The sequence below is a fragment of the Cynocephalus volans genome, chromosome 5, assembly GCF_027409185.1.
Source record: "Cynocephalus volans isolate mCynVol1 chromosome 5, mCynVol1.pri, whole genome shotgun sequence".
Lineage (NCBI taxonomy): Eukaryota > Metazoa > Chordata > Mammalia > Dermoptera > Cynocephalidae > Cynocephalus > Cynocephalus volans.
Genome location: NC_084464.1, coordinates 86,731,775 through 86,755,669, shown reverse-complemented (window position 1 = coordinate 86,755,669; position 23,895 = coordinate 86,731,775).

The window sequence follows — 23,895 nt, the reverse complement described above, 5'->3', positions numbered from 1 at the left end:
AGTCAGCCACTGTGTTTCTGTTTCTGTGTGTTTCATAGGGAAAGGAAGGAGGTGAGGGCAGAGGCTGGTAAGAGAGAAGTCTAGAGAGGTAAGCAGTCATGAGATTATGTACGGTCATTTAGACCATCTTAAGAGAGTTAGACTACATCAGGCAGGCAAAGGAGCCTTTTGAAGGGGAGTGACATAAGTAAATTAAAGGTTTATCAAAATTATGTGGACTGTGAAGTGGAAGAGGCAAAGTGAAAGTAGAAACTACAGTTAGGAGGCTATTATACTAATCCAGTCAAGTAGTGCTGCCAGAAAATACAGAATTTGGAGATAGGTGGAGGACAGGTTTGAGACATTTTGGAGGGAAAATCATTGGTACTTGGAGACCGACTAGGGCCAGAGTAACAGGGAGCTTTCTGTCTTAGGTGACCGTGGCAAAGCATGCTGGGGAGGGTGATGTGGCACCATTTACTAGGACAGGGAACATGGGAGGAGGAGTAAGTATGGGATGGGGTGAAGAGTGAAAGATAGTTAAGTTTTGTACATGTTAAATGGAGAGTAACTGTGGTATGTCCTATTGAGATATCCTGTTGGCCATTAGCAAAGATGTGAAGCCCAGACATAAAATAAAATTTGATAGTCATCAGTTTGTAAGTTTGAAGAAATAGAAATGGTTGAGGTCACTCAGAGAGAGTTTGTAAAAATAAAAAGAGAAGAATTCTAGAATAGGACCCTAAAAAAATTATGATTTAAGAAAAATTACAGCTACCTGAATCTAAAATTCTACATAAATCTCCCCAAAACTATACAAATAAGGAGAGCAAGCAAAATCACACAGACCCATGTTCACAACATAGCTAGGAGATAAAGGTTATCATAAATTTCATTTACGTAAGAGAAGGAAAATAAATAAGCCAGCAAAAACAACTTTGGAGCATACTGCAAAATAGAAAGTGGAGTGGAGACATCATGGGAAAGGGAATGGAATGGTGCTTAATGGTGATGGAATATAGATTTTTAAAAAAATATCACTGTGCGTATCCGAATGCTGGCTTCTAGAAGTCAAAAAGAAGAGCCTTGAAAGTATAGGGAACCTAAGATGGAAATTTTGGTAGGCTTCCACTTGTGGGGAATTATAGGGACTTGGTGGTGAAAAAAATAAGGGAAAAAATAGTGGAAAATAAGAATTCAAATAAACAAAGGAGAATCGCTAAATAAAAAGACAAACCAATCCTCCTGTTCATAAATAGTACCATTTAGTAAGGAAATTACACTTAATTATACCAACAGAAAAGGGTGCTCTTGAGCTAGGAAAACTAATAAACCACTAAATGTCTCACAACTGTTAACATAGAATTATTTCTTACTGTGAATCTATTAAAATACAGGTCATTTAAAATAAAGAATAAATAGCTGACAACTACCATAAAAGTTACTATACAAAGTAGATGAACAATATTAATCAAAACATTTCCATTGATTAAGTCTTCAAAAAAATTCATGAAAAGTAAACTAGAACTCAATATAATTAAATAAACATTTGCATATATTAAGAAATACATCCCAATTAGAAACTCAAAAAATTAGAAGGGAAAAAGAATGTGAGAATTAAATGATCTCCAGAAAGAAACAGAAAAAAAAAAAAAAATCTCAGGAGTGGGGACTAAACTACAAGGTGACTAAGAGAACAAAATCAATGAAAAATATAGCACGGGAAAATAAAGAAGGGAGTTAAAATAGCCAAGAGAATGAAAAAAAAAAAAATAAAGAGAAAAAAATCAGAAAGTGATAGCTATAGAAGATAAAAAAAGATGATCTCACATATATAAAACTGGGTTTCTTGAATAAGAGAAACAAAACATGGAACAGAAATGTTGTTTGAAGTAATAATTCAAGAAAACCTCCCAGAAAAAACAAACAAACAAACAAACAAACAAAACAACCCTGAGTCTATATGTAGAAATCTACCTGGTAAAAATAACCCACAGTGGTCAACTAAGAGATATATCCCAGCAAAATTTTTAGACTTTACTGATAAAGAAAAACAAAAACAAAAACAAGCAAACAAACAAAAACCCTTTGGGCTTCCAATCATAAAGACCAAATAACTTACAGGGGAAAGAAATAAAGTTAAATCAGAGTTCTTGACAGCAAGATAGAAAGCAAGACAACTTTGGAACAAATTTTTTTTGAAAGCAACAGAAAATGTGAGTCAAAGATTTTATATCTAGACAAGTTATCCTTCAGTTACCAAGGCTATATAAAAACAGTTTTGAAGATACAGTAAGAGAACTCGAGGAGTCTTGCATTCACAAATACAACTAGAAGGTGAGCTTTATCCAACCAAAAGAAGGCTGGAGAAACTCTGGCAAATAGACTGATGGTATACATTGAATATATTTCAGTGTAACTCTAAGATTAAAACAAACAGTGAAGGAAGGGTATCTAAGCGTTATATGTTCTGACAAAGTTGAAATAAACCAACCCCTAAGAAAAATGGAAGGGGAAGGTGAAGAGAAGACGCAGAGTAGAAAAAATTAATCACTTTATAGGTAATATGTGCAAAGAGTATCAGAGTTGACAAACCAAATAGTAGAAGCCTCAGAAAGGGAAAAGTAGATTGAAGACATTTCAAAGACGTTAGAAAAAAGATAACTACTAGAAGAAAAGCAAAACCTTTCTAAAAAATCAAAAGAAATAGGAAAAAGGGCATCATTAAGATGGTAGAATAGATGGTCCCCAGCATCACTCTTCTCCCACAATCGACCAATTCACAACTGTTAAAAAGCAAAGACTGCCATCCTGGTCAGGAAGAGAGATATGCAGAGTTCATAAAGGCAGGGAAAGCCAAGGCAAGGGCAGAAGAAACCATTCAGACTCAAGCCCCAGCTGCTTCAAGACCAGCCCTGTGAGAGGCATGAAAAAGCTGCAGCACATGGAGCAGGAGTCAGCAAAAGCTGCAGATGGGCCCTTTTCATGACGTTGCCTGGAGACTGAATGGGAAAAGAGGTCCTCAGCATGCATCATACCAGCCCCCAGGCATGAGACCACTGACAGTGCTCCCTATGGAACCTGTCAGTGGACCCACATAGGAGTGAGAGACTGCAGCCAATTGGAGAAAGGAATCACTCAGAGTCTGCTTAGACATTGCAAGGGACTAGTGCATGGTCCACCCATGGAAAATGTTTGGAATGCAGGTGGGAGGCTGGCCCACCAGATGGTCATTGGGGTGCAGAATGGGCAGCTGATCTGCCTTCTGATTGGCACAGGCCCACTTACTGGTCAGAGAGATAGAACTGCAGGGGGTGTAGTATGCTGGAAAGATACAGTCCCAGGCCATAATTTCCATACAGCCGAGGTATGTCTGACCTCACAAGACCCAGAATTAATTAAAAGGGCAACAATTTAAATCCAGTCTACAAAAAAAGCCTTCTCCAGAGAATCAGCAGCAAAGCAGCCACTAAAAGCAACCACAGAGCTCAAGAGCTGGTCCCTATGGGAAGATCCCCCAATTTTAGAATTAACCAAAACCGCAGACCAGAGACAAAGTTTTGATATAAACCAGTAAAGGTCTAGCACCACCAAAGAACACCTATAAAACCTATAAGAATTAACAATCACTTCAAATGCTCAGGCATTTGCATAAGGACACAAAAATTGAGAAAGAACAGAGAAAAATGACACCAACAAAGAAAAGAAACAAAGCACCAGTAATGGACCCAGAGGAACAACAGATCTATGAAATGTCTGACAGAGAATTCAGAATCTCTCCTCCAGGGAGTCACAAGAAAATACAGATAGAAAGTTAAATGATATCTGGAAAACAATCCCGGAGCAGAATGATAAACCTGGCAAAGAAATTGAATCAGTTAAAAAAAAAAGAAATTCTAGAAATAAAAAATACATTATCTGAACTGAAAAACTGAATAGAAAGCTCCAACAGCAAGCTTAATTAAGCAGAAGAAAGAGTCAGTGAGCTCAAAGATAGAACATATGAAATTATCAGATCAAAAGAGCAAAAAGAAAAAAAAGAATAAGAAAAAATGAAACACAAATAGAGCAAATATAGGGCTCCCTCAAGTGAAATAAACTCCGCATAATTGGCATACCTGAAGGAGAGGAAAAAGAAAGAAATGTAGAAAGCATATTCAAGAAAATAATGGTTGAAAATTTCCCAAGTGTGCAGAAAGATGACAACATCCAGGTACAGGAAATTCAGAGGTTGCCAATCAAATTCAATCCAAGGAGAAATACCCCAAGGCACATCATAATTGATTATCATAATCCAAAAACAAAGAAAGAATACTGAAAGCAGAAAGAAAAAAGAAACACATAACATTTGATGGAGCCCCAATATGTCTCTCAGCAGATTTCTCAGCAGAAACCCTACTGGCCAGAAGAGAGTGGGATAATATATTCAGGGTGCTGAAGGAAAAAGACTGTCAGCCAAGAATTCTGTAACTGGCAAAACTAACCTTCAAATATAAAGGAGAAACGAAACCTTAACCAGACAAACAAAAGCTAAGGTCAACACTAGACCTGCATTACAAGAAATGCTAAAGGGAATTCTTCAATCTGAAAGAAGATGACACTAAGGAACAGCAAGAAAACATTTGAAGGTGCATAATTCACTAGTAAAATAAGTTGACAGACAACCTCAGGATATTGTAATGGTGTAAGTGTGGTTAATAAACTGTTTACATTCTTAGTATGAAGAGTAAAGGACAAAACCAACAAGACACTAACAAATAAAACAATCATGTGAGATAAGCAATATTAAAAGTTGTAACTTAAAACAAATTATCAAAGAGTAGGAGTGATGGGGGAATGACGCTAAAGCATAAAAAAGACTTTGGTTTTTCTTTTTTCTTAGATATCAAAGTTAACTTGCTACTAGTCTAAAATAATTTCTTATAACTATAACACTTCTTTTGTAAGCCTCATGGTAAACATAACACAAAAACTTATGAGATAAATTAAAAATAAGTAGCAAGAAATCAAACCACACTGCTAGAGAAAACCACTCAATCACAAAGGAAGACAGTAAGATTAGGAAAAAGGAATAAAAGATCAACAAAGAAACCAGGAAAAAAGGGACAAAACGGCAATAACAAGTCCCTATATATCAATAATAAATCTAAATGTAAGTGGATTAAATGCCCTAATGGAAAAACACAGATAGGCTCAATTGATTATAAAATAAGAACCAATAATAAGCTGCCTACAAAAAACTCACTTCACCTATAAAGACACACACTGTCTATAAGAACAAAGGATGGAAAAACATATTTCATGCAAATAGAAACCAAAAAAAGAGCAGGAGTAGCTAAACTTATATAAGTTAAAATAGGCTTCAAGCCCAGGAAAGTAAAAAAATATAAGAAAGGTAATTATATAATGATAAAGGGGTCAATTCAACAAGAGGATATAACAATTCTAAATATATGCACCTATCTCCAGAGCACCCAGTTATATAAAGCAATTGCTATTAGACCTATTGGGAAAAATAGCAAAAAAAAAAAAAAAAAAAAAAATTCCTATTGGGAATTTTAACACCCCACTTTCAGGAAAGAATAGATCATCCAGACAGAAAATTAATCAGGAAATATCAGAATTAATCTCTCTTTTATGCTGAGTGGACCTAACAGATGTTTATAAGACGTTTCATCCAACAGCTGACGAATACACATTCTTCTCAGCAGCACATGAAACATTCTGTAGAATAGACCATATGTTAGGTCACAAAACAAGTCTCAACAAATTTAAATAAATTAAAATCATATCAATTATCTTGTCCAATCACAATGGAATAAAACTAGAAAACAACAACAAAAGATACACTAGAAACTGTACAAATACATAGAAATTGAACAACATGCTCTTAAACAACAAATAGGCCAAAGAAGAAATCAAAAAGGAAACTTAAAAATTCCTGGAGACAAATGAAAATAAAAACATGACATACCGGAACCTATGGAATACAGCAAAAGCAGTTCTAAGAGGGAAGTTTATAGCAATAAATACCCACATCAAAAAAGAAGACTTCAAATAAACAACTTAACATTACACCTCAAGGAACTAGAAAAACAAGAACAAACCAAACCCAAAATCAGTAGGAGAGAAATAACAAAGATCAGAGCAGAAATAAATGACTTAGAGATTAAAAAACAGTACAAAAGATTGATGAATCAAAGAACTTTTTTCAAAAACATAAACAAAATTGATAAACCTTTAGCTAGACTTACGGAGAAAAAAAGAGAGAAGACTCAAATAAATAAAATCAAAAGTGAAAAAGGGGACATCAAAACTGACACCACAGAAATACAAAGGATCATGAGACCACTATAACAACTATATATGAACAAACTGTGAAACTTAAAAGAAATGGATAAATTCCTGAACACATACAACTTACCAAGGTTGAATCATGAAGAACTAGAAACTTAAACAGACCAATAACAAGTAATGATTGAAGCAGTAATAAAAAGTCTCCCAACAAAATAAACCCCAGGACCAGATGGCCTCACTTCCAAATTCTACCAAACATTTAAAGAACTAATACTGATACTTCTCAAACTCTTCCAAAAAATTGAAGAGGAGGGAATACTTCCAAACTCATTCTACAAGGCCAACATTAACCTCAAAGCAACACCAGAAAAAGACACAACGAAAAAAGAAAACTACAGACCAATATCCCTAATGAATGCAGATGTAAAGATCTCAATAAAATACTAGCAAACAGAATACAACAACACATTAAAAAAATCACTCATCATGATCAAATGGAATTAATCTCAGCGATGCAAGGATGTTCAACATACCCAGATCAATAAACATGATACAACACATCAACGGAATGAAGGAAAAAACCATATGATCATTTCAATAGATGCAGAAAAAGCATTTGATAAAATCTAACACCCCTTCCTGATAAAAACCCTCTTCAACAAATTAGGTGTAATAGGAAAGTTAAGGACCATATATGACAGACCCACAGATAATATCATACTGAATAGTCCAAAATTGTAAGCTTTTTCTCTAAGATCTGGAAGAGGATAAGCATACCCACTTTCCCCACTCTGATTCAATATTGTACAGGAAATTCCAGCCAGGGCACTAAGGTAAGAAAAAGCAATAAAGGACATCCAAATTGGAAAGGAAGAAGTCAAACTATCCCTGTGTGCAGATGACATGATCCTATACATAGGAAACCCTAAAGACTCCATAAAAAAATTACTAGAATTAATAAATGAATTCAGTATAGAGGCAGAATACAAAATCAACACACAAAAATCAATAGCTTTCCTATATGCGAATAATGAAATAGCTGAAGAAGAAATCAAAAAAGTAATCCCATTCACAATAGCGACCAAAAAGGAGAAAAATACCTAGGAGTAAATTTAATCAAGGAGGTGAAAGACCTCTACAATGAAAACTGTAAAACACTGGTGAAAAAAATTGAAGAGGACACAAATAAATGGAAAGTTATCCCATGTTCTTGGGTTGGAGGACTTAATGTCATCAAAATGTCTATATTACCTAAAGCAATCTACACATTCAACACAATCCCTATTAAAATACCAATGATATTCTTCACAGAAATAGAAATAACAATCTTAAAATTTGTATAGAATCACAAAAGATCCCATATAGCTAAAGCAATCTTGAACAGAAAGAACAAAGTAGGAGGCATCATACTTCCTCATTTCAAAATATACTACAAAGCTATAGTAACCAAAACAGCATGGTACTGGCAGGAAAATAGGCAAAAAGACCAATGGAACAGAATAGAGAGTCCAAAAATAAACTCACACACTTCTGGCCAACTGATTTTTTGACAAAGGTGCCAAGAATATGCAGTTGGGAAAGGACAGCATCTTCAATAAATTGTACTGGGAAAACTGGATATTCACACACAGAAGATTGAAACTAGACCCCTATTTCTCACTATACACAAAAATCAACTCAAAGTGGATTAGAGACCTAAATTTAAGACCAAAAACTATGAAACTACTAGAAGAAAACATAGGGGAAATGCTGCACAAAATGGGAATGGGCAGTGCTTTTTTTGAGTGAGACTATGAAGGCACAGGCAACTAAAGCAAAAATACACAAATGGGACTACATCAAACTGAAAAGCTGTGCACAGCAAGGGACACTATCAACAAAGTGAGGAAACAACCTGCAGAATGGGAGAAAGTGTTTGCAAACTACACATCACACAGAGGGCTAATATCCAGAATATATAAGTAACTCAACTCAACAACAAAAAACCCCGAATAACCCAATTAAAAATGGGCAAAGGAACTGAACAGACATTTCTCAAAAGAGGACATGCAAATAGCCAACCAGTACATGAAAAAAACACTCAACCGCACTAATCATCAGGGAAATGCAAATTAAAACCACAATGAGATATCATCTCACTCCGGTTAGAATGGCTATGATCAACAAGACAGAAAATAACAAATGCTGGCAAGTATGTGTAAAACAGGGAACCCTCCTACATTGTTGGTGGAAATGTAAACTGGCGTAACCATTGAGGAAAACAGTATGGAGGTTCTTCAGAGAACTAAAAATAAATCTAACTTTATCCCATTGTTACCTGTCCCACTGCTGGGTATCATACGCAAAGGAAGTAAAATCAATGTATCAGAAAGACACCTGCACTCCCATATTCATTGCAACACATTCACAATGGCCAAGAGATGGAATCAACTTAAATGCCCATCTACAGATGAACAGATTAAAAAATTGTGGTATATGTACACAATGGAAAACTATTTAGCTATAAAAAGAAATTATATCCTATTACTTGCAACAACATAGATGAAACTGGAAAGCATCACATTAAGTGAAGTAAGTCAGGCACAGAAAGACAAATACTGCATCATCTCACCCATATGTGGAATCTAAGGGGTAAAAAGTAATTCTCATGGAAGTAGACAGTAGAATAATGGTTACCAGAGGCCAGGATGGGAGGGGTGGGTGGGAAGAGAAGTAGTGGAGTAACAGGAACAAAACTATGCTATCTACCCTAAAGGAATCATTGTGAAACAACACACTGCACCCCACAACAAATACAAACAAGTAAATGTTAAAATAAATAAATTAATTAATTAAAAATATTAAATAAAAAATAAAATAAATAAATTTTAAAAATAAATTTTAAAAATTTAAAAATAAATAGGAGATAAGAACAAAGAAATATCATATAAACAAAGTAAATATAATTAATGAACACAGTAAATATAACGTAAAATATTAGTACAGACTTGAGCCAAAATGTATTGTTAAGTGGAAAAAGCACGGTGTAAGAAGTGTATATAATATGGTAGCACTGTAAAGAAATATGGGTGAAAAAATAATATAGACATGTAATTTTTACAAAAAAGAAATGCCCCAGAACCTAATGAAAATTATTACTTATCAGGTATGTATGGGAATGGAATGGAATTGATAGGGTGGGTATGAGGCTTTTTTTGAGTTTAGCTTTATACATATATGTATATATAACAATATATTTTGTGTATATGTGCACATATAATTGTGTAAAAGATTTTACATATATACAAAAAAATAAATATTTAAATGAAGAAAATAAGCCCTAAAATTGAATACAAGTAGAAATAAATGAGTCTTTTTGTCAAACTGATAGCACAACTGTACACATGAGAAAAATTGATTCAAGTAACTGAACACAGTACTTTGCACACATTAAATGAGATATAGTCTAAAGACAAAAGAGTTGTAAAGAATTAATGAATTTCACATGGTAGGTTTGTTTTCGGTCACAAGATCATTGTAATCTAAAACAATTTCTATATACAAGGGGTCTTCAAAAAAGTTCATGGAAGGATTCACAAAAACTTACAATTTTATTTTTTCGTGAACTTTTTCAAATAGCCTCATTTTGTAAGATAGCACAAATGATTAAGTATATTGCTATCATTGTTGGAAACCAGAGGTTGCTATTGTTGTTGGAAACCAGAGTTCTCCATTCAAATACGGAACGGAGAAAGGCCAAGAAGAATCCTGTAGTGTTGGATTAAACTGGAGGGGAACATGAGATCAATGAAGAAAAAGAGTTTTTTAAATTGTGAAAGGCTTGAGCATATTAGTTGCTGGTGGGAAGAAGCCAGTCGATAGGGAAAGAATAAAATATAAAAGAAAGTTAATAATGGATAGAGCAAGTCCCTGAAGGGGTGATGAGGATGGGATCCTGCACTCCAGTGGAGCATTTAGCCTTAAATGGGAGAGTGGATACCTCCTCTAAGGCAGGAGGGAAAGTGGAAAACACAGGGACAAACACAAATGTATGGGTTTGGGGCAGGACACTCGAGGTGGTTTCTGTTTTCCCTGTGATGTAGGAAATGGAGTAATCTGCTAAGAGTGACAGGGTTGATGTGGTGGGATAGGAGGTTTTAAGAGAGCAGAAAAGGTTTGAAACTCACAATGAATGATGGGAAAGAGACTTAACTGGAGTAGCCTAGAAGGATTGCCATGCAGCACTGTGGATCTGTTGGGGTTGAAGACCATTAATTTGTATTGGCACCAGTGGATGTGTTTTTGTGATTTTCTTTGGCCGTGTTTTGCAGCCTTAGAAAATAGTTAGGGTAGACATGTGGATTGATCCAAGACTGGGATTTTTGCCAGATCAGAGCAATTGGAAGAACAGTGGGTTAATGCTATTCTGAATATTGACAATAAAATGTGGATGCAATGAGCTGTGGATTCCTAGATGGATAGGGAAGGGAGTGAAGACAGGAAGGAAAGTAAAGATGTCAGTGGCTGGAGAACTCAGTGAATATGAATAACATTTATTGAGGAATCACTGAGTGATTCTTAAATGGGAAATGGTAAGGAGTTGTGGGCAGAGAAAAAAATGGTTTAATTTCACTTTTCGGAGGTAGAGCATGATATATGAAATAAGGTGGAGAAGAAGGTAACTGAAGATGAGGTCAAGAATTATGAAACTTGGACATTACATGGACAGGACGTCACCCAGAATGATGGCACGAGTGGCATGGAGAGGAAGACCACAGTTACAGTCTAAAGTGTTTAGTGAATCTGGAGGATTGTCTTTGGAACTTGCAGGTACTTTGGATACAAGGCAGGGTGGAATGTGGTATGGCTGGAAACCCGAAACTCCAAGGAGAAGGTGATTTTACATGAGGATTGGTAGTTATGAGTCTTGGTTTGAAGACTAATGAATGAAGAGATCCTGGGCTCTGCTCCTCATTCTTAGATACCAAGGACATTGAAAGCCACATTCTCCACTTGAGGAAACTTCTGGGGGAAGCAGTTTCTTTGGATAGAGTGAGGTTTTAATTAAGGCGAGAAGGTGGAGTAAGTTTAGTGGCAGAGCCAGGGACTGAAGGCTCCAGGAAACATAATGAAAGTGCTGGGAATGAGAGGATGCTTACACATCGGGGTCAGGAGAAGGAAGTCACAGATCACTGTCATAATGCACACTTGTAATTTGGCTGCTTCGAAAGGGAATCATGATAGGTTAGTTCATGTTTCCAACCACACATAGCTACTTAACGACTGTTATAGAAGCAGAGGCAAACTAAAACCTCTAAGATTTAATAGTAGAAGTGTTCAGTCACACCATACTGATATGCGTCCTTTTATGGTGCGTCTCCTATAAAATAAAATTTTATTATCACAATAAAAACACATTTAAAAGAAGCAAATACTATAAAACCCAAAGTGAATATTAAAATGGAATTCAATGTAAAACCCAAGCCAGTAATAGTTTTTAAAGTACCATCTATGGGCATATATGAGTTTATTTCAAAATTATCATGGCCAGTGAAATTAAATGAAGACTGGCTTGAGAAAATTGATTTCCAGAAAGTGAGTCATAAAGTTGAAACTCAAAGTTATAGAACAAAATGCCTCAGAATCCCCAGCAATCTATAAAGCTACAACTAGGAAACTCAGAAATAAAAATGTCTCTTAGGAAATGTGGCTACAGAGTTTAAAAAAAAGATAGAAAAAGTAAGGAAGCCACTGAAACTGTTGAGGTAAAATAAACATTCAAACCATTTGTTGTACTGCCCAGGTCATGTTGGAAAAAATAAAACCATATTCTGTGACATACCTACTTTCTGATGTATACATACATACACACATGCGCACGTATCCAAGTACACACATGTATACATATACACATATATATCATACATATATCTGACATATAAAAATAATTTTAAATAAGAGGATACTTCAAAAAGTTTATGGAAAGATTCATATTATCTTTTAATTCTATTTTTCCACAAACTTTTTGAAGTACCCTCATATATAATACACGTTTTTTTAATTTTTAATTTTTTATTATATGTGGTACAGAGTTATATTTCAATACAGGTATACAATGCGTGGTGATCAAATCAGGGTAATTAGCATATTCATCGCTGCAAAACTTAATTATTCCCTTGGATCTGAACATTTGATCTCCTCTCTTCTAGCCGTTTAGTAACATGCAGTTAATTATAGATGCCAATAGAACTTATTTTTCCTATCTAGCTATAGTTTTGTGTCCATTAACCAACCTCTCACTATCCCCCCTTCCCCTTCCTTATCCCATCTCTAGTAACCACAGTTATACTCTCTCCTCCTGAGAGCTCAACTTATTGCATAATATATATATGAGGGTACTTAAAAAAATACATACATACATACACACACACACACACACACATGCACGCACTTTGGCAGAAACACATGGCAGTGGCAACCAAGAATCCTCTCAGAGATTACTAAAGAGACAGCACCCCTATCCTTGACAGAGGACTTATTTAAAAGCTCTTTATGAACATTTATTTAGTAATATCTCTACATCACAGAAACTTTCTGCTCTTTAAAGAAGTCATTTTCTTGAAGGGATAAATAGCATTATACCCTGTAAACCCTATAAAATATTTATGGCTTTCATATGCATATATAAAAATACAAATGGTTCTTTAATTCTCAACTTTTTTTGTAGTTTAGCATTAACAGAGTCTTTCATCAATCACATTACTAATACATACCTTCTTTTTTCCATTTCATTCATTCAGCAAGTAGTTTTTGGGTACCTACTCTGCAGCAAACGCTATTCTATGAAATAGGTGAGAATACCATCTCAAATGCTGATAGTACAAGAAGATGATACAAGGTTTTTGTGGAAGACATTTCTCCTGAGTTCCAGATCCACATACACCTGTCCGCACAGACACAGCCACTTGGAGGATCTCTAGGCTCCTCAAACTCACTCTAAAGGTGAACACAGTGTTCATTCTATCAGTGAAGCCCAATCCTGTCCTTGTATTCCTCTCTCACCTGTGAAAACCTTTTCAAAATGTTAACCTGATCACAATTGCAGCCTTGTTGAAATATTCCATGGCTCTTATTCCTAAAGCAATATTAAAAAAAAAGATCTTGGGCCGGCCCGTGGCTCACTCGGGAGAGTGCGGTGCTGATAATGCCAAGGCCACGGGTTTGGATCCCATATAGGGATGGCCGATTAGCTCACTGGGTGAGCGTGGTGCTGACAACACCAAGTCAAGGGTTAAGATCCCCTTACCAGTCATCTTTAAAAAAAAAAAAAAATCTTGAACTGCACTTAAAAAAAAGAGAAGTGAGTAAGTCTGGGGAAAAGAGAGCATAGGCTGAAATGATGACCACAATGATGGCATTTAAAAAAATCTCATGATTTACCTTTATAATTCATAAAAATTTTGCATTTTAATCTATAATGTATCGTTATTTCTTTTTCCTATAAGATGTATAAAAATGCTTACCTTTTAACATTTACTCACCCAGCTGAATAGAATTCTCCCTCATAGGTCTTTGAATACAATTGCTTTTCTAGGTAAATGGCCTTATAGATCTCTGGCTTCATGGATCTCTGACACCCACACTATACTCAGACCTGGTTGTACAACGATCATGAGGGAGCAGTAGGCCAAGTGGTTAGGAACCTGGGCTCTGGAGTTTAATTGCTTATTTGAATACCAGCTCTGTTTGCTGGTTGTGTGATCTTGGGCAAATTATTTATCCCCTCCGAGCTTATAAAATAATGATTGTAATAGCATCTACTTCAGGATTATTATTAGGACTATGAAATGATGTAAGTAAAGGGCTCGGTTCCATCCATGTTGCTGCAAATCATAAGATATCATTTCTTTTTATAGCTGAATAGTATTCCATTGTGCATATATATACCACTGTTTTTTTTTAAAATCCATTCATCCTTCGATGGGCTTTTCAGTTGATTCAACCATCATGTTAAGTGAAGCAAATCAGGCACAGAAAAATACTGCATGAGCTCACTCATATGTGGAATCTAAAAACAAACACAATAAAAGGTGGTTCTCATAGAAGTAGAGAATAGAATAATGGATACGAGAGGCTGAGAGAGGAGGGGGCTCGGGGGGAGAAGTGGTAGATGAATGGGTACAAAACCATGCTGTCTACTGCAAGTGAATCATTATGTTTTATATGCATGTACTGAAACAATACACTGTGCTCCAAAAAAAAAAAAATTAATAAAGTTGGAAAAATAAAAGGGCTTATCCTGGTGCCTGGCCCGTAATAAGTGTTCCATGCATATTCAGGAGTGTCCATTCCTCTCCTGTTAGAGCCCCAAGAAACAACTTGCAATTTCTTGTACATGCCATGATATTTCACGTAGATCTGACTTTGACCTAGAATATTCTGCTTCCATGATAATTTAACACCAGGGAAGGAATAGGAGCAAAAAAATGTTTCCTAAAGGGGGAAAACTTCCTTAAAGGGGGAAAAACCCACAAAAACCCAACAACCCTGTGTCTGTTGAAAACAGGAGAGGGATAACATACATAAAATTCACCATGAGGATAGTGAAAAGTAAGTCTACTTTTTTTCTTTTAATGTAATAGTGCAAAAGATGCCTATTCTTCATTAGAATAGAAAATGAAACTGTGAGCATTCTTTCTTGGGAGAGATTGACGGGGTGTCACCAGTATCACAGTATTTGATGATAGGGCTGAGGATGACAGATGTCAGCTTATAGGCCACCCATGCCCTGTGTCTTCCCTGTCCCCTCCAGCCTATTCAGTTGTTGAATGTCTGCCATGCCTGTTCCTTCCCATCCCTTCCCCATCTATTTTCCATACACTTTTTTTTTTTTTTTCAAACACAGCTCAACCATTCATATATCACATCTTTCCTGGGGCCTTCACTGACATTACAAGTTCTGCTAAATTGAAATAAATAATGCATTAGGACTCTTTGGCCTGAGAAAAATTCTACTTAGCTAAATAATGTTGGCATTTTCATGCTGTGGACCTCACTGTAACCTTTATACATTCTAATGATAAAGCCTGCGTTCCGAAGGTACACTCTACCTCTTGGAGCCCCATGAGGCTCGGTTTCTATACAGAATCACACATAAGGAAGCATGGTCTGGCAGGCCAAAAATGATTTCATAATATATTCTGACTTTACTTTTATCTCTCCAAAAAATAGCAAAGAGGATTCAAATCCTACCTCAGAACAACTCTTACCAGAATCATTTTCTCTGCTCTTGTGCTCTCTTACTTTCAGCCTAAGAAGTTCCTACATTCCAGTCGCTTACATACCAGCCTCCAAAACACTCTCTTCAGCTTTGGTTCTGTGTGACTTTTCTTTTCATCTCATTACTTCATACTTTCCCTTTAAGTAATCCAATTTAGCTTCTTCATCCCTTCATCCCCCTGTTATCTTGTCCTGTCTGTCTCTTCAAGTCAGCAAATACTCTCTTTTAGTTGTAAGGAAGATTGGTGTGACTACAGCAATTGTAAATTAAATGGAGATTTAAAATCTGGTCCCCTTCAGCACATTTATTTAATTGTTTGCTCCTTCACTGGACTGGGAACTTGAGAACATGCCACATTTGCTTTCACATCTGCAGCATCCAACATAGGGCCTGGCACAGAATGAGACTCAATGATTGTGGAGTAAATGATGAAAATTATCTTCTCTAAAGGACTTCTTAAATAGAAATTCATAAAAAAAATGAGCTTTGTTTAATCTGTAACACAAAATCAAGAGTATAAACAAACTTTGAGTGATCTGTTGGGACTCAGATACCCTTATCCATAGATTGATTGTTGTGACATTAATGGGACAGAATAGGTTTACCACTTAGACAATCTCTTTCTTCATCTGTCTGGATACCATCTTTGTCCATGATATGTCTATTCATAGGTCACTATATGAAGACAGGAAAGAAATATTTTAGTTGATACCATACACAAACTTTGTGAAAAGTTTGAATTATGAGTTCAACTTTGGCCATGAGTTCAACTTTGGATTCTGAGTTTGGTCAAGTTCATGAAGTCAAAAAACTCAGTGGGAAGTAGGGCCATCCAAGGTTGACATCTCTGCCTTTTACCACAGACATAGTTGCAAAAGGGCATGGTCAAGTCATGCTGTCCACTTCCTCCTGGGCTCATCCTTCACCTTCAGTACTACCTGGATGGACATTTTCCCTTCCATTTCTCTGCCATCTTCACAGCCACAGCTCCTGTAATATTTGCTATTGAAGACTCTCGAGAAAATGAACATGTGAGGTTGTACAATAGGGGCTCCATGGAAACACTTGATTATTTAACTAGGCGGAAGTCCCTCGGCATCTTCAAGATGAGGAATTATTTAGTGGTTTGGTTTAATTCAACAGACATATATACAGTGCATGTTTGATTCAACAGACATATATATAGTGCATGTGATGGGGAATAGAAATTAGAGTGGGATTCTTGAGGAAAGAGACTCTATTTCTCTTTATATCTCCAACCAGTAGTCTAGTATTTGACCCACAGCTGCCACTCAGTAAGTGTTTGTTGAATGAAAGAGTAAATTATGTTTAATTTTATCCTCATGGAGCACATAATAAAATACCGAACGCACCGGAATTGGTATATACAGTAATAGAGGTGAAGTTACAGTGTGATGGGAGGAAACAGGAGGAGGAGATTAATGGTTGGTATGAAAAATCTTCTGAAACTTCCCATATTATATGCCCAAGTTTAACAGCAGCACTCATAAAATGAAAAGCCCTATAATATATTTATATGCCAAAATTTTGATTGCAGGTTGCTGTTCACAGAGGGAAACTAAACTTAGAAAGAAACTGCATGGGTTTTGATATGAAGGAAGAATATAGTTTTTAATAACATACTTATGGGAAAAACCAAACCCCAAAGGCAGCAGCAACCTCCATTCTCCTAAGACACTGGGTGGAGGATGTTTAACTAAATGAGGTTCTCATGCAGATTATAATGGAGTAGAGGAAAAAAGAGCACAACAGGGTAGAGTGAGATGACATGTGAAAGGAAGAATGATCAAACCTGACAACTCTTCAGTCCAGAAGAAATGCCTTTACTTTTCTCCCCAAAGCCTGCAAATTACCTTCCCAGAAGGTATTTAGCCCACATTTAATGTAGCGAAATAAAAGAGGCTCTACTGTCTCAAACTCTTTCTTGCTTAAAATCCACATCTTAGATCATTCATCTCTTCCTGCATTTGGAACCTCTGGTGTATGTGGCCTTGTCCTGGTAAGTTCATTTACAGGAGGATCTTCAGAGATGCATGAGCCATCCTGATCAACTCAGATGGATTGGAGCAGGTTTTTCTATGCCTCCTTACCCAATTGAATTTTTGTGTTATGAACACTGTTTCACACCTTTTACTTCTTTTCATTGTGGTCAGCTCTTTATAGTCAATAACAGGCAATAAAAGGTGAGACTTATTGTCTACTTTTTAATAGGCCTGTGCAATTAATCATACAATACAAAGCATTAACCTCAGGCTTAAAAACATTTTTTTTATATATATTTTGGAGAAAAAAATGTAATGAGATTTTTAATAATTCTTGAAAGCATCTTAAGCTGAGAATTAAGACTTCTCCCCAGGCTTAGGCTGGAAATTTTGGCTCTGGAATTCACTGGCATCAGCGATTCTTGCTCTAGTCTTTGGATGTTGAAATCTGGATTCAGATTATATAAAAAGGTTGCATTTCTTTTGCCTATCATCTTTAAAACATGCTTTTCTAGTTTTTGGGCAAAATTCTCACCTTCGAGTTCACTATTAAATTGAATAAACTGTCTGATATCTTGTGGAAATGGAAGCATGAGTATTTCAGGTAATTATGTAGTCTGTTAAATAACCAAACACAACATATGTGGGCTGTCAAGTTCCAAATAAGTGAAAGTAACTTAATGCTTCTTTGATTCAGAACTGTGGGGACTGTGGTGGTTACAGTTCAGGTTTATATCTGTGACCAGGCTTCTCCAGACTGCCTTCCCTTGAACACACCTTGCACTTTCCTGCCTCTTTCCTTGGTACACACGCTTCCTTTTCTCCAGAAATACTTTTCTTCTTCTTTCTGTTTAGATGTCACCTCTTCTGTGAAGTCCTTGTCCCCTCTACCAGAATCTCTCCCAATCCAACTACTTGCTATTTTATAGTCCCATGACATTTATTTTGTATTTTTTTTATTGTGGTAAAATACACACAACATAAAATATACTGTTTTAACTATTTTAAATGTACAATTGGGTGACATTAAGTACACCCACTCCATTGTGCAATGACGACCACCGTCCATCGCCAGCACTTTTTAAAATCTTCCCATTGTACCCATTAAACAATAACTCCCCATTGCCCCTCTTCTTAGCCCCTGGAAATCACCACTCTACTCTTTGTCTTTGTGAATTTGACTATTCTAGGAACCTCATATTAGTGGAATCATACAGTACATGTCCTTCTGTGACTGGCTTATTTCTCTTAAATTAATGTCTTCAAAGTTCATCCATGTTGTAGTATGTGTCAGAATTTCTTTACTTTCTAAGGCTGAGTAATATTCTATTGTATGTAAATACCACATTTTGTGTATCCATTCACCCATTGATAGACACTTGAGTTTCTGCCACATTTTGGCTATAATGGATAAGGCTGCTGTGAACATTGGTGTACAGATATCTGTTCAAGTCCCTGTTTTCAATTCTTTAAGTATATACACAGAAATGGAATTGCTGGATGTCTTAGCCTGTTTTCTGTTGCTTATAATTTACTCAGAGTATCTGCAACTGGGTAAATTATAAATAGATGAAATTTATTTCTTACAATTTTGGAGGCTAGGAAACCCAAGGTTGAAAGGGTGCCTCTGGTGAGAGTTTTCTTTTCGGTGGGGACTCTGTAGAGTCCCGAGGTGGTACAGGGTATCCCATGGCAAGAGAGCAAGAGTGTACTAACGAGCTAGCTCAGGTCTCTTGTCCTCTTCTCCTATGGCCACCCATTCCACTCCCATGATAACCTATTAATCCATTCATGAGGGGAAAGTCCTCCTGATCCAATCACCTCCCAAAGGCTCCACCTTGCAACACTGCCACATTGAGGATTAAGCTTCAGCATGAGGTTTGAAAAGAAAATTCAAGTCATAGGATAGATCATATTCTATTTTTAAATTTTAGAGGAAACACCATACTGTTTTTCACAGCAGCTGTGCCATTTTACTTTCCTACCAGCAGTGCTGAAGGGTTCCATTTTCCTTATCAACACTTTTTCTTTCTCTTTCTCTTTTTCTCTCTTTCTCTTTTTCTCTCTTTCAATAGCCATACTAATGAACATGAAGTGAAATCTCATGTTTCTGATTTGTATTTCCCTAATGTGATGTTGAGCAACATCCCTGGTGATGTTGAATATCTTTTCATGTGCTTATTGGCTATTTGGAGAAATGTGTTCTTTGGAGAAGTGTCTAAGTCTTTTGCCCTTGTTTTAATTAGATTGTTTGTTCTGTTGTTGAATTGTAGGAGTTCTTTATATATTCTGGATGTTAACCCCTTATCAGGCATGCGATTTGCAAATATCTTCTCCCATCCTACGAGTTGCCTTTTTACTGTATTGATAACATACTTTGATGCACAAAGGTTTTAATTTTGATGTAGTTCAATTTATCTGTTTTCTTATGTTGATCGTGCTTTTGGTGTCACATCTAAGAAGTCATCAACAGATCTCATACCATGAACATTTTCGCCTGTTTTCTTCTAGAAGCTTTATAGTTTTAGCTCTTATGTTTAGGTCTTTGACCCATTTTGAGTTAATTTTTGTGTATGGTGTCAGTAAGGCTCCAACTTCCAACTTCATTCTTCTGCATGAGGATATTCAGTTTTCCTAGCACCATGTGTTGCAAGCTTCCTTAATATTTTGCACATACGTTTATAATTATACATTTTTCTATTTAGAGGGTTGTTCTTATAAACTGGCTCTAATACCAGAGTAGGGCATACAAGGAAAGGAAGCCCTGATTTGTAGCATTTGCCAATTTCCCTTGTGTAAAAACTCTGCCATGGCCAAATTCAAGCTCCTAAAATGATATCACTGAAACATGGAGTTAGGAAGTAATACTAGCTTAAGGAGTAGAGACCCCTGGAATTATTTTACTTTGTATTTCCAGCACCTGGCACATACTAAACTTAAATGTCACTTCTTAAATTTTTATTTGACAAATATTTTTGAATGCCTTCTATGTGTCAGACAATTGGCAAGGTGCTGGGTACACAATGATTAAAAAAACAAATGCATGGTACCCAACTTCATGCCTCTTACAATGCAGACAGAGGAGAAATAATACAGAAGTTAACCAGAAAATAGACAATAATTGCTTATTATAAGTAAGATGAAGTATATAATGATATAATTGCTTAAACTGTTCTCTCTGAAAAAGAAAAGCAGTTGGGGGGATGGAGCAAGCATGTACGATGCTTCTGTACATGGAGGGAGAGAAGAAACTGATTATGCAAAAAGCTGGGGAAGAGCCTTCCAGGCAGGGGGAGCAACAAGCGCAAAGACCCTGAGGCAAATGACAACAGAATCTGAGAGGAACTCAAAGGAGGCCCGTGTGGTCAAGTTAGAGGGAGAAGGGCAGAGTGGCCCACAATAAGGTTGGAGAAGTTGGTGGGGGCCAGATCATTCATGGCCTTGGAGGCCACTGTTGGGAATTGGACTGTATTTAAAGTGAAATAAAAAGCCATTTACGAGTTCTAAGAAGAAAGAAGGCATAATTAGATTTTTTTAAATAACTTTTTTTTCTGGCTGTGTATATAGAGTGGATTAGTTGAAAGCCATTGATGAAATGGGGGTTCAGTAAAGAAGTTTTTGAAGTGCTGCAAGTGAGATAGAGAGATTTGAAACCTTACTTTGAAGGTAAAATAGAGAGGACTTGATAATGAATTAGGTGCCAGGGGTTAAGGGGTCAAACTGTCCTTTAGTCAACAACTTTGAGAAAAGAAAGTTAGAAAATACAGTTCATTCATTTTGAGAAATTGTGTGATCAGCCCTGAGCTCGGCACATTGAGTGATATAAAAGAGGTAGACCGCAGTCTCATACACAGAAATTTACACTGTAGTGGCACCAGGACTTGCAACTTGTAATAATCCGAGTGTGTAAAGGCCTAAACTAATGGTTTATTTGAGGTTGAGAGTAAACGTGTGAACAGAATTCTGAGAACAAAGATCCTAGTAGGTTAGAGACAATAATTTCATAGGGTTGAAGTTTATGAAGAAAGTATAGGACTCAGATGCGTGGAAAGAAGGATACTGAGGACTTTACAAGCATGGGCAGCTAGAAAACCACAGAACCTGTCTGGAGAGAGTTACATGTGAGGTAGACGAGAAGGCAGCTGGTTCAACTGCACAGCTGCTGGATCTACACTAGTAGAGGGCTAATAGGAACCAACTTTAGTATCAGCAGAGCTTTTGGTGCTTCACAATGTTTAAAGTGTTTTCCCTTGATTTATTTCATTCAGTTTTCAAAGGAAGGCACCAGGATTATGTCCTTATTTTATAGACTGGAGATGGATTATCGCAATGGTGAGGTGTTTCGCTCAAGAATATATGTCCAGGGGTTGGATTAGAATGGGAACCCAAATCATATTCTCTTAGCTCTTCTTTTTCCCTATAAAACTTGTTTTTCTGTGGCAGAATCAAGATTAGTGATTTGGGTATATATCCTTTTTTAAAAATTTTATTTTGAGGGGAAGGAGGGAGAAACATGGATGATTTTTTAAAAATGTAAAGTTGTAACAAATCCATTTAAGTTTGAAAACCATGCCAAGGTTGGGTTTGAGGGAATTGATCATGTTTACTTTCAGGTCCACATAGAATATATCTTTTTTTTTTTTTTTTTGCATTACTCAGATTCCAGGAAGCCAGAGGCCAGAGTTTCTAAGAGGCCTTTAACACTTACTCTCATCCTGACTCAGTGTTCTAAGTTATTTATGAAATCACTACCAGGGAAACAAAACAAGCCTTGTCATGAAGATTTCCTTCTGAATTAACTGCATGGTTGGATAAAGCTCAAAGCCAGTGGTTACTATGACCAGCTTCAACAGACTTCACTGGAATTCCTGAATAGCCAAAATGTAATTTTTATATTACTTACTGATGATCTCAATCTTCTTTTGGTCATCTTGTCTGTATGGTGGTTTTAATAAAGATTCTAAAAGAATTTTGCATATATCTTCTCAAGAATGTGGTGATTAACATTAATCTTTAAAGGGTTAAAATGCACTTTACATGATGACCATATCTCATTAGATATGACTCTCTGTACTTTCTCTATGGAGCCTTAGTGTATGGGAATTACAATTTTCTTGAATTCTGAATTTCTTAATTGGACATGATACCCTACTATAAAATGGTTGTGTGTAGCTCATATGTGTACACATGTGTGTCTATCCATCCACAAGAATCATACTTGCTTCTTTTAAATTCAACAAAGATTTATTAAAGGTTTACTAGGAACAAGCCTTTTAATAATGGACACAGAGAACTTTAAACCCAGCATAGAATGTAATGAGTATAATAAACATGAAGGATAGGGAGGTATGGAAAATCAAAGAAGTAAGGATTCCCTGTGGTCGAAAGGATCAGGGACTATTTTTGACATTTAAGGAGCATCTAGAAGAATGCATAAGATTTTCTCAGGCAGGTCATACTCAGCAGGAAACAGTGAGGACTTAAGGCTCAGCAGTGAGAAAGGGATAATGTGTTCGGAAAACCAGGAACAATGAAAGCTTACACATTCTTTGGATACAGGTTGGGTGGTAGAATGTAATACTGGAAAAATGTTTAGATCAGAATAAAAAAAAGTGAACTTAATTTGGTAGGTGATGTAGAACTATCGAAATACGCATGGGATAGAAGTGCTGGAAAATCACATAGACTTTGTTATACAGATGGAATTGGAACAGAGAAAATTAATTGTTGCAGAATTGACTGAGAGAGAACTCTAAGAATCCAAGTCAGCGAAAACAAGGCCTGATCAAGATAATGGCAGCTGAGAAGAAAGAAGGCATGGGTGGGATAGACAGTGATGCATAGCTGATTCATGGTCAGCTGTGGTTATTTCTGCCCAAAGTATATTTAGTCAAGCATTTTTTACCTTTTATCAATGCAATATGTTTTCCACTCAAGTGCCGTTTTCTAATCTGACTGCCATCCTGTATGAGATTGAAACTGAGAAGCGGAGGCAGAGCAGCTTCAATTTTTTCCTGTGCTCACTGGGCTAATTTTGCTGAGCATTTGCTTTCTCCTTGACTGGTGAGGGATTTCTAAAGCTGCGGAAAAGGACAGCCTTAACCTAAAGGGCCATCCTTTAGTTAACATTATATAAACATAAGGTGTTAGTTTGTATAGAAACAAAGCCATGAGGCCAGGGCAGAAAATTGTGATGAACATCAAGAAGTTAGGGAAAGGTCCAGAAGTCAATGTCAAGCCTCTGTCTCCTCCTCTTATGAAAATCTTCACGAGCCATTTAGACCAACACTTGGTAGCTCAGTACTGAGTCAACTGTCACCTGTTATTGACCCAGGCTTAGCATGATAACCTGCTCCT